The sequence below is a fragment of the Lissotriton helveticus genome, chromosome 4_1, assembly GCF_964261635.1.
Source record: "Lissotriton helveticus chromosome 4_1, aLisHel1.1, whole genome shotgun sequence".
Classification (NCBI taxonomy): domain Eukaryota; kingdom Metazoa; phylum Chordata; class Amphibia; order Caudata; family Salamandridae; genus Lissotriton; species Lissotriton helveticus.
In genome coordinates this window covers 828,656,639-828,670,186 of record NC_136063.1, presented here as the reverse complement: position 1 = coordinate 828,670,186, position 13,548 = coordinate 828,656,639, and positions in this window count along the sequence as shown.

Below are 13,548 nucleotides of genomic sequence, written 5' to 3'. Positions count from 1 at the left end.
GAGAATTAATCGAGATAGGTGAACAAGTCAAAGCCGAACAGTCAGACAGACAGAGGCATGCCCTTATTAAGGGTATGTATCCTCTTCTTGCCGAAGGTGTGCCAAAAGCGACCCCGGAGGCATCCAGTAATTTCCCGCCACCATTAGTTCCGACCAAGCTACGTCACAAACCGACCGCAGCTGATATTTTCATTTCGTCCTATTTGGATGACACAGTCCCAGAATATGCAAATCCAGTTCGCGCTCCACCTATCCCTGTAAATCAGGCACTTCCCGCTCTTCCAGGCACCGGAGTATCTGTTACGGTACCCCCGGGTCAGCCCGCCATACAAGTTCAGCCCACGTTACAATTACCGACCCTGCAAGCACGAAGAATGTCAGTTGACGATTCTAGTCTAGGGGCCGCAGGAGGAGGTCCTCCTCAAACCCCGCCGCCACACAATCGTTTATCAGCACTCGAATTACATGCTCAAGCATCACAGCGTACTCCCAAGAGTAATAAGTCTGTCGCAGAAATCAGGCAAGCCCTTAACGAATGTAGTTATGATCCAGTTCCAGGCGAAAATACTATGGTTTTATATTCCTTGCGTGTAAGAAGAGTGACCGAGTATCTAGTCACCTTGCCGAATATGAAAGAAGATCTAGACAGAATATATCGTTTCATCCGTACAGGGGATGATCCAGAAAGTATTGGCGAGATTATGTCCCAAAGGAAAGCCGAGATTCAGCTCATGATATTAAAGTTCCTGATCAATTGTCTAATAAGAGAACAAGATTACCCGACTAAAGATCCCGCCGACATGAGAATCCTAACAAGGTGGAGTGATAATATAGCCGAGGGTAAGCACAAGACCATTAGTGCCATGGAAAGTATGTACAAGAAAATTCGTAAAGAAATAATAAAGTTACACGAACAGCGTAAAGCAGCACAAGTAAGCGAGAAAGAAAGTGCCTCTGATCCTGAAGAGGAAGACGAGAATCCCGTCAGAATAGCGTATGTAGGAAAATCCAGATTTCCAGATCGCCATTTACGTCCAGAACCTAAGTCTATTTTTCATCATCCAGCACGAGAGCCGCGCTCTCTAGAACAAGTATTTCAAGCTACCGATCACATTCTGAAATCACGAGTCGGTTATAGCGAACTAAGTACTATGCACGAACAAGAACTAGCCCGATCAGCAGTCCGATGGATTACTGATTCTACCACTTTTCCAGACGAAATAGTGGCACAAATGTTTCTGAAACTGCCCCCAGCCGAGCAACGACTGGTGGGTATGTATATGATCCAGCACCTCATTACTCTGTATGAGGGTCAACATTCTGATCCAGGCCCGTTACACGATATCCTGAACGAGTTACTCCAGTATAGATGGAGAGGTCTAGGTACCGATTTAATTAGTGTCATTCTAGAACAGCGCCACAAGTATAGAACGTTCCTGAACCCGCATTTTGTTCATGTCTCACCCCCAGAAAGTAAACCGTTTTACATAGACAGACAGAATCCGTTACGAGAAGTCCACCCAGTCCAAGGGGCGGGTGGCGACATGCAACGAGTGTTTGTATACACTCCGATATCAAAGATGGAACTCCTCGAGATGAAGAAATTAATTCCCTGTCATGACAAAGATCCAGCAGGGTTCCATCGAGAATTAAAAGACATGCTCCGTATGGGAGAATACACCTACCCAGATATCATTAAAATGTTAAAAGTTCTGCTACCCGCAGGGGTGTATGAAAAGCTAAAGGAAAAAGAATGGGAGGTGGGAGAGAAAAAGATCGATTGGACAGCTCTAGAAGCTGAAGACAAGGCACGAGTACCAGGTACCGGTCTTGGAGATAAATGTAAAGAATTACCAGAATTATTGATTCAAGTTTTACCCAGATTATTGACAACTAGGAAAGAAGACTGGGATGCAATCTCAGCCTGCAAACAGAAACAAGAAGAAGATATTAGTGATTTTTATTCTAGATTCGAGAAATGTTTCAGTATTAACAGTGGTCTCAAGACAAGTAGTGAGTCATACCCTCATCTTTTCGTTACCAAATTGGTCGAGAATTCAAGTCCACAGATTAAAAACCGAGTTTTGAAAGTCGAAAGCACCTGGCAAGCAAATAGTCCGTCCCAGATGCTCCAGATGCTCCAGTACCACCAGAATAGAATCAGAGAAGAGCAAGAACACGAGAGAAAACGTATGAAAGACACGAAAATGAAAGTGCTAGTTGCACAATCTATTCCCCAAGACAGTCAGAAGAGGGGTCCGAATCAAGCCAGTCATCCTGCAGCTCCCGTTAAAGGGAACTGCAATTATTGTAAACAGCCAGGTCATTTCATAAACGATTGTGCAGTTCTGAAGCACAACATAGCTACTGGTAAGACTAAAGAAAGACCACGTCCGCCTAGACAAGAACAAGTTTCACAGGCTCCTCAGTCACAGAATGCACCGCAGACAGTTACAGTACCACAGCCTATTGCTGCAACACAGCACGTTACATCGCAGATGTACCAGTATGCACAGTCTGAGTATCCAGAGTACCAGTCATATTCATGAAACAGCCTAGAGAGGGAGGTAGGCGTGCCTCTCATCGAGATACCTGTAGACCAAGAAGGTCCCTATGTTCATAGTCAAGTATTAGGGAAAGACAGAAAATTTCTGATCGATACAGGGGCAAGTAGGACCACAATTAGTCATGCCGAAGTTCCAGGGGCTCCGCTCTCAGGCTCAAGAAATGTTTCCCTTGGATTTTCAGGAAAACCCATAGTTAATGAAATATCTCAGCCAGTTACTCTAGAAGTAGGTCCATTGTCCCGTACTACTGATCTGTTACTTACTAAGTCATGTCCAGAAAATCTATTGGGTATTAAGACATTGAAAGAATTAGGTGCAATTATTTGTTGTTCCCCAGAGGGCATACGTCTGTTCCTACGTGACTTTAAGGGTCACTATGTATTACGAGATTTTGATTCAAGATTGTCTAATGTTCCGCAGCAGTTATGGGCGCAAGGTCCAACTGATGTAGGTTACATGCAAATCACACCCTATCGTGTGACTCTCAAACCAGGTGTAGTGTTACCCCGAATCAGACAGTACAGATTGCCACCTGAGGCTGTAGCAGCCTTATCCAAAATTATTGACGAGCTCATGGCTCAAGGGGTAGTTGTAGAAACTGACTCCAATGTATGCAATTCTCCGATCATTCCAGTCATGAAACGTACTGATCCGAATGCACCCCCAGTATATCGATTAGTGATTGATTTACGAGAGCTTAACAAATGTATTATTCCTCAGTACCCAGTTGTTCCAGACATTTCTTCTCTGTTAACTGCCATTGATTCCGAAGCCATGTTTTTCACTGTTATTGACCTCAAGAATGCATTTTTTAGTGTTCCAATTCATCCAGACAGCCAGTTTCTTTTCGGATTTTGTTTAAATGGAAGGAGCTATATGTTTACACGCGCTCCTCAAGGTTTCACAGAAAGCCCTAGTATTTACAGTCAAGCACTCAAGAGACAACTAGACAACATTCACATGCCAACTGACACTGCCCTGCTCCAGTATGTCGATGATCTACTGATCACAGCCCGTTCTGAACGTGCTTGCGAGCGAGCATCACTTACAGTTCTGTATTTTCTAGCCGAGATGGGGCACAAGGTGTCACCTTCGAAGCTTCAATTCTGTGTCCAGCAAGTGGTATACTGTAAGGACGGCGTCCTTACCCGACGGGAATGGTGGCGTCCGCCCCATACTGATGTCTCGTTTCCGCCCTCTCCACAGAGCCCCGAGTGGGAACACGGATATGCCTCTGACGGCGAGCACGAGGACGATGTGCCCTTTAAGTGGGCGTCACCATATGAGGGGGAAGTCCCGGCCCCTCATCACCCACGTCTACATATACTTAGGACACTTGCTGTCCAAGAGGGGTAGGCAGTTGACACCCGACCGTATCCAGTTAATAGCGAGTCTTCCCCAGCCCAGAACCCAGAAGGAGGTACGTGCTTTTATCGGCCTTACTTCTTATTGTAGACAATGGATTCCCCAGTATGCATTTCTAGCCAAGCCACTGATACAGTTAACGACACAGGAGGCAGCCGTATCGACTGTCCTCCCTTGGACATCTGAACATACACTTAGTTTCAACGAGTTAAAGAAAGCCCTATGTCAAGCTCCAGTTCTAGCTACACCGAACTACAGTAAGCCTTTTACACTTTTCGTTACAGAACGCGAAGGTACAGCATTATCTGTTCTCACACAAGATCAAGCAGGTCAATACAAGCCCTGTGCTTATTTTTCGAGCACATTAGATCCAGTCGCCCAGGCGTTGCCTGCGTGCCTCAAGTCAGTTGCAGCCACAGCACTGGCTATCAGACAAAGTGATTCCATAGTTTTAGGACATTCCCTGACAGTACAAGTTCCACATTCAGTAGAAGTTCTTTTAAACCGAACACAGACTCAGCACTTGACAATTGCACGTTTAACAGGTTATGAATTGACACTGTTCCAGCCACACATAGAAATTAGACGCTGCAACGTCCTGAATCCTGCTACACTGTTACCATCAGTCAATTCAAATCCAGACCCACATGATTGTGTGGAAGTAGTTAACATTACGACAAAGCCCAGACAAGACCTGACAGACATTCCGTTACTAGATCCTGACCTGACACTTTATGTGGATGGTTCATGTATGAGAACTAGTACAGGAGAACTAGTCGCCGCGTATGCAGTGACTACTGACACTGAAGTTATTGAAACACACCGTATTGATACTCTGTCCGCTCAAGCAGCAGAGCTAGTTGCTCTGACACAAGCCTGTATACATGCCAAGAACCTGAAGGTTAATGTTTACACAGATTCACGTTACGCATTCGGAGTTGTACACGACTTCGGAGTGCTCTGGCAGGAGAGAGGTTTTATGACTTCTCATGGAACCAAGATTCAGCATGGTCTCCTTATTCAAGCCCTGTTAGATGCCATACATTTACCGACATCTATTGCTATCATGAAGTGCAAAGCACATACGAAAGTCACAGACATTATTTCCCAAGGTAATGATCTAGCAGACCGCACAGCCAAGCTTACAGCACAGACTCCAGACATTCCAGTTAATCGGACACATACTCCAGATCTGATTACATGCATGACAGTTAAGGACCCTACACAAGATGTCATAGATATCCAGTTACATGCTACTCCCGATGAAATCAAGAAATGGTCTGTACAAGGAGGGGTCCAGACAGATCAAGGATGGTTAACGAAGGGTAGAGCCACATGGTTTCTCCCCGATTCTATGGTTCAAGTCATTATCAATACCGCACATAGTCCAGCACATTTGGGAGAAAAAGCTATGTTAGACAGTATCCAGAACATTTGGTTCAACAAGCATTTACGAGCTGCAGCCAAGCAGAAAGTCCGTACCTGTATGATATGTTGTCAGTTTAATCCAGGTAAAAGTGTCCCGGTGGAACAAGGTGGTTTCCAGCCCCCTGACCACCCTTTTGAGGTCCTCCAGATGGATTATATTCAGATGGAGCGATGTCGAGGTTTCAAGTATGTCCTTGTAGTAGTATGCGCTTTGTCCAGGTGGACAGAAGCATATCCAGTCCCAGATTACACAGCCGCGACCACTGCCAAACAGTTGGTTCGTGAATTTTTCCCTAGATACGGACTCCCTAGAGTCGTATATTCTGATAACGGTCAGCCATTCTCATCCGAACTCATGAGACACGTTTCCCTGTTGTTAGGGTACCAGTGGAAGTTCCATTGTGTACGCCATCCAGAAGCAGCTGGACTAGTAGAAAGACATAATCAGACTCTGAAAATCCGTATTGCAAAAATCTGTAAAGACAAGGGTGTGGACTGGTTAGTTGCTTTGCCAGTCGCTCTGTTTTACATGCGTATGGTCGCACATTCCAGATCAGGTCTGTCCCCGTATGAGGTCGTATTCGGCCGCCCCCCTAACATGTGGGGTACTCCTAGACCCCGAAGTATTACCGATGTTTCATGTAATATGCTGACAGATTACCTAGCTTCCTTGATGTCTGCCCTCAACTCATGTCGTTCACAGGTTGCCGCCGCATTTCCAGACAATACCGAGGTGGCACCGCACGAGATCGTTCCAGGGTCGTTGGTGATGATCCGCAACTTTGACAGATCAAGTCCGCTGGAACCACGTTGGAAAGAGCCACGTCAAGTCCTCTTGACCACCCGAACTGCCGTCAAGTTAGAAGGCAGGAAGGGGTGGGTCCACCTTTCTCATGTAAAACTTTTTAAAGGACCAAAGCCAGTCGTCAAAGACATTGCCAAGAACATTTTCCAGGATTCGAAGGATTGCCAGAACATCGTTTTAAAGGACTGTCCCGCACCAGACTTTGTTACAACCCCTCCCTTGTTAGAAAAAACTCCGCAACAGGAGTATAAGTTAAAGCTCAGGTCTAATAAGTCAGCCAGTTTGATTGTATAAGTCCTCCCCTAGGTGAAACGGTTAGACTGTTTCTGACATGTATAAAATAGACCCCCATAGTGAGAGAGTCAGTCGCAGTTCACTACAATGCATCGTTTTTCTGAGTTTCATATTATTTCTCAGCCTAATGATTTCCTGCACCAGCTACGCATTTTTTCTGTATTTACCAGTTCCTCATGTAAATATGTCTGCTAATGCTACAGTAGAGCACACGTTTAGTGATCTGCCTCCTCACGAATATTCATACCGCCTCGCCATGCGTAATAACACATTCATCCGTATGTTACATTATTCACACCAGACCAGCAATGCCACTAATTGTTGGGTGTGTGGTCGACTCCCCCCTTTCCAGACATCGAAGGGAGTTCTGCCACTCTTTCCTTATCCATTCTCACACAATGGTTCGTGTGGAGCATGGTCCACGTTAACGTCATCCTCAACAGATATGTCTTTTCTTAACAGTACATGTTTTCCAGACAAGCAAGGTTTTCCCCACAGAACAGGTTTAGATTTAGAAAATGAGGTATATAATTTAGGAAATTATTCGTCGAATTTCATGGTTCTGAATGTTCAGTCTGATAATACTCCAGACTTACCTGCTATTTCAGTACTACCAGTCAAAGGCGAATTATGTATCCGTAGTTATGGTTCTGTACATATAGGTCATAGTGAATGTACTACTGTTGTCAAGTATGGTGACAGTGGGAAATCTATTTTCAAAGCTTCACGTCATTCTTATTTTGTTTGTGGTCAAACTGCATATGTCCGTCTGCCCCTCGATTGGGAGGGAACCTGTTACATTGCCTTCCTACTGCCACCTGTTTTTCTAGCCCCACCTGATTATCATAGGAATTCTTTCTTAGTACACACTAGACCTAGAAGGGAGTCCCCAATTGTCGATCAAACTGAAACTGCTCTAGAACAGTATACAGATTTCAATAAAGGTTTCTTTTTCTTTATAGGACCTGTCCAGAATAGTAAACTAATCCGTAGGTTAACAAGAACCCTCGAAGCTGTAGTAAAAGAGACTGCCTCTGCTCTAGGTAACTTAACCGAAGAGCAATCTGCTATGAGATTTGTCGTTTTACAGAATCGTCTCGTCCTTGACGTCATACTGGCCGATAGGGGCGGGGCCTGTAGATATCTCGGATCCAGTTGTTGCATTTTCATTCCAAATAACGCGCCGTCTGTTTATTCAGCTATAACCAGACTTCATAAAATTGCCCATCTGTTACATCAAGATCCAGGCACCTGGACATGGTCCGGTTGGTTCTGGAATATAATTTCCGCATGGGGATGGAAAGTCCTGTCCTTCCTAGGTATTGCAGTAGCGATCATATTTAGCTGCTGCCTCTGTATACAATGTGGCCCTGCGATTTGCAGCATGTGTGCTACCTCTTGTATTCCTAGTCCCAAGCCCCGTTCTAAATCCCGTTCCAAGACAATTCGAGACGAGCAAATGGTACTGTATGAAATGATAGACGGTATCATGAATATTGATGTTTCCTGATGTAAACGTAGTGACAAGGAGGGAATGTGGAAAAGTAAATTTTGCCATGTTCTGTGTCCCTACGCCTCATCCATCATATGTTATGTATGCATGACCAATATGCATATGTTATTCCCCATTTCTGATTAAAGACGCAATTACAGTTGTGTCCACCTCTGGTATGCCAGTTTCCAGTCCTCGTGAATACTACGAATATCAGGCCTATGTAAGTAATGTTGCCACGTTTCTCAGTGTGCACGTTATTCAATTATAAAGTCCCCGTTTCTAGGCCTCAAAAGGGCCCGGACCACAGATTCAGCTCCTGTCTCCTGAAAGCCTCGCTGAGGAGCGATACAGCCCCCACCTGTATCCTCGACCTTTCACTTACTTCCTGCCTCGCAGTGCCCGGTGCAGCCCGGCTCTGCCTCTGAGTCTGCCAAAAGTATGTTATAGTTCCTGCTATCAGTTCAGTCCTCCTCTTCTGCATTCCTAAGCTACTGAACTGCATCAATAGTTTCCGTCATTGTCTAGCCTTCTCGGCTCCACGTTAGAGAAATACTGTATTTAATGGTCATTTAATATTCTTCACGTACTACATGTAGAATAATGCATGGTCCAGTCTTAGAATCAGGTTAGCTTTTCCCCTCATGACTTCTAGTTTATATCAACATGTTCCCTAAACATTAGATACCAGATAGGATTAGGTACATGTCGCTCCGACCCTCCAGACTCTAGTCTCTGCTCCTAGCACAGAGTTCGTAGCCCCCAACTTCTCCTAGTAACACGTCATTGCCAGTTTTCGCGCACCATTAGGTTAGAGGTCCCGGCTCCTTAGGTAGCCCCCTCCTATGTTTCCGCCCATTCATGACATATTCTGTTACGTTTGCATCACATGTCTATGTAAACTCCCAGTTACACCCACTTTTACTGTTATCTCTCGCGACTGTTACACGTCACGCCTTCTACTCCACCCACTGTTACGCCTACTGCAATGTAATGCTATGTGTTTGCGCTATGTATATAAGTCAATGTTATGTTATTGAATGTTAGCGCGCTCATCCCAGACCAAGCCCCAGCAGCTGCTGGGCATCTTTTTCCCCTACTGGGTCCCAGTTGTCCTGCTGGGCCCTGTCGTTCTGCTCATCCTATGCAGGTTGTCCTGATCCTGTCCTTATGCTGTAATAAACCTGCAGAAACTCCTACTACCTCGAATCTTGACTCTTATTTATTGAGCTATCTGTTATTTATTCATTCATGCACTCAAAAATAGGGTATTATTTATTTATTTACCACAATCCTCTGGCTTTGTAAATTACCTTTTCTGCCCCAGAACACCAGTCTAAGTCGGCCTCCCATTCCCTCAAGTCTGGTATCTGGCACGCTCCCCATTTTTTGGCTGTATTCCTTTTGGCCACCATTGCTGCTACTTTCCACCATATTATGGTATACTTGGGCCATTTTTCTTCTCCTGTGACACTTAATAGTAGCCATCTCTGGTCTGTTAGGATTTTCACGTCAGTGACTTCGGTCATGACTCTGGTCACCTCTCTCCAGAAGACGTGTATATATTTACATTTCCAAAGGATGTGAAAAAAGGAACCTATTTTACGACATCCTCTCACACAGTATCTAGACAAATCCCACCCCATTCGATGCCGTAGTGTTTTGGATGTGTATGATCTATGAAGTGTACTCAGCTGGACCAGGCGAAACTGGGCCCTTATAGCTACTTTGCGTGGGCTCTGTTCTGCATCCACCAAGTCATCATCCTCCAAAAGTCCCCTAGGGCTCCCACTTCTGCCAGTTGGTCACTGTCCCACAATGGAGTTTTCCCTGTCAATTTCCCTTCCCAGCCTATGTGTTTTAGCACTTCTCTCCAGGCTCGTATTACTATTTGAGTGTATGGTGGGAGTTGTTTTTCTTTACTTCTACTGTACAATGCTGCCAGATATCCCCTTTCACCCATTGCCCGATGATATGCCCTGAAAGCTGGATTCCCACGGTCCATAAATGCCCAATAATTCACTACTATTAACTGTGAGGCCCAGTGGCACTTGCATAAGTCAGGGACTGCCAGCCCCCCCTCATACACTCCCCGCTGAAGCTTGCCAAGAGCAATTCTAGAACTGAATCCATCACGTAGATGTTTTCGCAATTCACTATTTATATCTCAGAACACCTTCTGAGTATTTTATATGGGGTATTCTGCAACACATATAGCAACATAGGCAGGGATATTATTTTGAATATGACTGCCCTGCCCATGAGGGACAGCAGTAATTTTCGCCAATGTTCCACATCATTCCCTAATTGTTGTATTTGGGGATATAAATTGTCTGTTAGGAAGTCTTCTTCCTTTTTGGATATCTGGATACCCAAGTACATGAAGCTTGTCTTGATTACTAGCTGAGTGGAACCCACCAGCCTCTGGGGGACTGTACCCATCAATGGGAAGAGGAGGGATGTATTCCAATTTCTTGAGTACCCCAAACAGGTGGAATATTTGGAGCACCCTCTGTACTGATCTATACAGTTTGGGCAAATACAGGAGTATGTCTTCTGCATCCAATGATATTCTATCTTCCTAGTTGCCCCCCTCCCTGCATGCCTTGTAGAATTGGGTAATTTTTTACCCATGCAGCTAATGGTTCCAATGCCAGGGCAAAGATCATCGGCGAGAGCGGGCAGCCCTGCTGTCTGCCCTTGCCGAGCTGGAATGAACAAGACACCTCTCCATTGACCTTCATCCTCGTCTGAGGGTCTTGGTATAGAAGTTTCACCCACGCTCTGAAATTAGGTCCAAATCCCAGTCTATCTAGTGTTGTGAATATGAATTGCCACTCGATACTATTGAATGCTAATTGGGTACCTATTGAGAGTAGCACTGCCCCTTCTGTTCTTACCCATTTTTGTCCAATTTAACACCCCATACAGCCTTTGGAGTTTAAACCATGTGTCCCTATGTGGCATAAACCCAGATTGATCCGAGTGGACTATCGCAGACATGACTGCTCGTAATCTGTTGCCAGTACCTTCTCTAGCACTTTTGCCTCAGCATTTCACAGAGATATTGGTCTGTACGACTCACAATCTACTGGCAATTCACCCTTTTTGGGGACCACCACTATCATGGTGTTAGGTTGGTCCATGGGAAGTTTCCTGTTTTCCCTTGACTCTCGATACATATTAAGGAGATGGGAAGCAACCTTGCTTGCTACGCATTTTTAAAGTTCTGTTGAGAGCCTGTTCGGACCGGCTGCCTTTCCTGATTGTAAGTCCCCTCTGGCACCTGTTATCTCTTCCACTGTGATATACTGCTCTAGGGCCTGTCTGTCTTCAGCCACTAGGACTGGGAGATTTATTTCACGTATCAATTCACTACAGTCCTCTAATGTTCTCATCATTGAGGATGTATAGAGTTCATAATATTCTGATTTTCCTTTACCTGTGCGATTGACTCCTCCTAATTTTGTTTGAATTTCCCCTCCCCAATTTCTGTCCCTATCCCTTTTTTCCAGCCAGGCAATTATTTTGTTGGCTTTGTCCCCCACATCATAGGATTTCCTTTGAATGGCCAAAGTCTGCGTTCTCACATTTTGTTCCCCCAAGTCTTTTAACTCCTGCTGTTTAAGTTTAAATCTCTGCGTTACTGATTCGTCTTCTATATTGTTCTTCCCAATTTCTTGCTCTAAACCACTGACCTCTGCTTCAAGTTTTTCTAGCTCCTTATTCTGTTCCTTTTTCTGAATCCTGCGCCTGTGGATATCCTCTAAAGACTGTCTTATAAGCCTCCCATTGCATGACCGCCGATTCCACTGAGCCCTAATTTTCGTGGAAATATTGCGTCATACATGCTTGCATTTTTGGTGCAAATTGTTTCTTCCTGATATGCCATGGTTCTATTCTCGGGAGAAGTATTGTATTTTTTGTTGGTCCCTGTAGCAGCACTTTAACCGGGTAATGGTCAGAAATGCCCCATGCCTTATGCACAGCTCTGCTGAATTGTCCTGCCTGTGCTAGAAATTTGAAAATATAATCTATTCTGTAGTGGATTTTATGTGCAGCCTAGGTATGTGTGTATTGTCGTTGCATTGGATTGTGCACGTACCACAGGTCAACCATGCCCATCGCTGTTATAAACCCTTCCAATAATCCTCTATTGTGTGTCCCTGTAGCTCCTGTCATCCTGTCCAGCGGTGGATCCATAACTGCATTCATATCGCCTCCCAGGATGAGTGTGCCCCATGGCATCTCAAGTATAATGCTTCCCAACGCTGTTAAGGTGTCACAATGAAGTCTTGGTGGACTAGGCACTAAGGAAAAAGTTTGAGTTTTCCCCTCCCATGTGGCAGTGAGCGCTGCATATCTTCCTAACTTATCTTGCCAGCATATATTCACTGTTAGCGGGACAGAGGTCTTAGTATCAATGCACCCCTAGAGCCCGAGGTGTTCCTGGATGCACTTGCAGTTTGTACCCATATCTATCCATTGCCTTGAAATAGTTGCCCCATAAGTGGAGGAGCACCACATCTTGACTGTGTCTCCGAAGGTACTGGAGTACAAGCGTTCATTTTATCTTACTTTCCAACCCATTGGCATTCCACATCAGTGACCTAAGAGGCACCTGGGAAAGCCAGTCCTATCTTGGTGAACAAGGATCATCTGGTCTTCAGCTTTACTACTGTGGGGTGCTAGCTCCTTGTCTTGCTGTATGTCATCCCTTAGAGTCAACTCAAATGTCTGAATGTCTCTGTTGATATACCAGTGTGCGTTTTCAAGTCTAATGCCACTGAGCCTATAACTGCTAACTTTTACAACAAACTAGCTAAATTGTAAATACACTGATCCTTGAACTTGCACCCCCTCCCCGATTCCCTGCTAGACAGGTCTACAACTATCTGACTCCTCAACTTGCAGAGAGCCTGTCGCCCCATAGAACTTGCTTCTCGCTAGGATAGGCTAGTACCCTCGTTGGTCTCACTCTCACCTACATTTCGGCCCACTTGAACTTACTATACTTTATTCCATTGCACAGAGTCCAGGGTTTCAAGTCTTAGTCCGTTTTCTCCCCTAGTTTGCTGTTCCCCCATTGCCCACCCCTCAGACCATCAGCAGCTAAGGATGTGAAGCAGGGTCTATTTCACCGCTGATCTAAGATTAATGTTTTGTAAACAGAGCATCTCCTCTATTGGGTTTCAGTTTTCTACTTTACCGTATGTCACTATTGTCCACTCTCTGGGTGCTCTCGACTCTGTCTGACTCCTCGTACCCTGGATTTTCCTTTAGTCTGTCGTCTTTTGAGTATTTTGTTTCACAACTCGCCACCCCTCCAGCCACTCCCAATCTTCCTCTGGCATGGAAAAGTGCCAGGACTTCCCTTCTGCCATTACTCACAGCCTTGCCAGGTACAACATCCTGTACTGCATGCTTTTTGATCACATCACTCTCTTTACTTCCTCAATACTTTGGCACATCTTTTGAACCTGGAGGGTAAAGTCTGGAAAGAAACAGATCGTTGCATTTCCGTATTTAAGGTCGCCGTAGGATCTTGCTGCTTGTAGCACCACATCTCTATTCCTATAGTTTAGGATCTTGGCAAT